This window comes from Micromys minutus, assembly GCF_963924665.1.
Source record: "Micromys minutus genome assembly, chromosome: 1".
Classification (NCBI taxonomy): Eukaryota; Metazoa; Chordata; class Mammalia; order Rodentia; family Muridae; genus Micromys; species Micromys minutus.
In genome coordinates, this window is record NC_137969.1 from 163,114,504 (window position 1) to 163,117,215 (window position 2,712).

Here is a 2,712-nt window from a genome sequence, read left to right on the forward strand (position 1 = left end):
CATAGTATGCTTGGTGTGTTTCTGAGCCCAGCTATGTCTTTTGGGATAGCTCATTTTATATCCAGTTTGTCACTGCTGTGCATTTAAAATAGATAAACTGTACTAGACATAAATTTAACATTCCATCTTCTCCAGAAGGCTTCTTGTCATGTTGAGAACAAAGAACTGAAGCTTAGAATTGGGAAATGTTTTATCAAAAGACTTTTAAGACACATTTCCGTTTCCTCAGCCGCCATCTGGTCCTCCTGGCCGTGGTCGCATCGTGGCTCGTGCTTCTGCATCATGTCGGGTGGCCTACTGAAGGTGCTACGCAGCGACTCCTACGTGGAGCTCAGCGAGTACCGGGACCAGCACTTCCGGGGTGACAATGAAGAACAAGAGAAGTTACTGAAGAAAAGCTGTACATTGTATGTTGGAAATCTTTCCTTTTATACAACTGAAGAACAGATTTATGAACTCTTCAGAAAAAGTGGTGATATAAAGAAGATCATCATGGGTCTGGATAAAATGAAGAAAACAGCGTGTGGATTCTGTTTTGTGGAATACTATTCAAGAGCAGATGCAGAGAATGCAATGCGGTACATAAACGGAAAATCATACGGACAGACTGGGATGCAGGCTTTAAGGAGGGCAGGCAGTATGGCCGTGGACGGTCTGGGGGTCAGGTTCGGGATGAGTATCGGGAGGACTATGATGCTGGAAGAGGCGGCTATGGAAAACTGGCACAAAAACAGTGAGTGGGGTGAGACTCAAGTACACAGCTCACAGAATATCAAACATGATGATGCTGGAGAACATTACCCAAGGTCTCATCAGTGTCTCTGTTGTACTAGAAGCCACTTCTGGTTTTCCTCTGAAATATTAAAAGACAGAATCCAAAGAATACCTTTAATTCTAGTCTTATTAGGATGATTTTCTGTTACTAAGTCAAAAACTGTACATCTGGGCAACAGACACAATCTGATTAAACTGTCAGCTGGATACCACACTTTTAGGGAGTGTCAAAATTGACTTTTCAAGTAGTTGGTGATCTTCATGGGGACAGACATGATTTTCTACATGTTTTCATGTCTATCAGTGAGGTTTTGCTACAGTCTGTATAGCCTTGCTCTAAATTAGGGACAGGATTTTTATATTTTCAGTAGAGTTGGCAAAAAAGTCAGCCTTAAATGGACCTGGGAATGCCACCTGCTTCTGTGCTTTATGCATCAGGACACTATCAGGACTTGAGAAGTGCTCACTAAACACATGTCTCACTGGGAAAGTTTAAAACAAAACAAGGGAATGGGATGAAAGCTCAAACATTGCCTTGACATGGAAGCTGAGATTAGAACCATCAAATTATTTCTTCCCATTTTCAAAAGCATCTTAGGATAGGCTTTAGAAAAGGACTTCACCCAGGCCAGTGATCTCAGCGACTTGGGAGGCTGAAGCAAGAGGACCAAAAGTTCAAGTCCAGCCTGGGGACCTTGTGAGTCTCCTTCAAAACAGAAACATAAAGGACTAGGGGCACAGCAGTTAGGGGCTTCCTTAGCATGTGAGTGCTCCTGGCTTTAATCCTTGAGATTAACAATAAGACTCTGAAAATTAGGAGAGTATTTAACAACAGAAAGCCTCCTCTAGGAATGTCTATTAAAACTGATACACATATTTTCATCTTTTTTTCCCTGAAATTGTGCTTAATGAGATACAAGTATTAATAGTAAGGTAGAGGTCAGTTTCAACAGGAGTCTAGAGGTCTTTTTTTTCATTTTCTTTGTATTATTATTAGTAACTTTTGATACTAAAGCATCATCTAATTCTCACTAGTTTTTTCAAGGTTGGGGCAGAAAACTTTAATGCTGTACTAAGTGGTTTTCTTGGAGCTGTAACAACTGTAATGTTTAGGAGGCCCATTTGCAAATACTCAACGAAGAGACAGTTTTAAAATACAGCTTTTTTTAATACTATAGCTTGAACTGTTTATCATACATTTGCAGTAAAATAGAAGTCAGATTTCAATAATGTATGACTCAAAACACTGGGAATTTTATCTTCTGTAACAAGTTTCAATAAAGTCAGACCAACTTAAAAAAAAAGACTTTCAAAATGAGATCGTGTCAGAGTATACACACAAACACACACACACACACACACACACACACACACACACACACACACACACACCTTGTGACTTAAAGCTCTGGGTCTTTTCACCATTTCTAGGTGCTTGGAAGATTACTCAAAGGGCAGGTCTCCATACTGAACTGCTACCTGTTTTCTTGGAAGAATTAACTTACCTGATGCTTCCTGATAATCAGAGATGGTTAATAAATTTCAACATCAGAAGGTTCAGCCTTGAGTCATAAACCTCTCTTTCTCCAAGCTGTCATGAGCCTAAGCCTCACCCTACAGGACCCAGTAGCTTAGACAGTTTTTCATTCAACAACACAGCTTTGGTTGTAGAGCAGTGGTTCTCAACTTTTCTAATGCTGTGACCCTTTAATACAGTTACTCATGTAGTGGTGATCATCAATCATAAAATTATTTTTGTTGTTACTTCAAACTGTAATTTTGCTGCTGTTATGAATCATGATGTAAATAGTTTTGGAGACAGAAGCTTGTCAAATAGGTCCTGAGCCACAGGATGAGAACCACCACTATAGAGCATAACCCAGGAGGTAAAGCACCTTATTTATATTGAAGATATAAGGAAGAAAAGAAATTATTTTC

The 2,712-nt window shown here is 39.6% G+C and overlaps 1 pseudogene across 1 annotated transcript; it reads left to right on the plus strand.

The window, feature by feature from the left end:
• The first annotated feature begins 243 nt into the window (after window positions 1-243).
• LOC308423138 (nuclear cap-binding protein subunit 2-like) lies at window positions 244-800 on the plus strand (annotated as a pseudogene). The gene has a single exon. The product of its transcript is annotated as a nuclear cap-binding protein subunit 2-like (transcript).
• The last annotated feature ends 1,912 nt before the right edge of the window (window positions 801-2,712 follow it).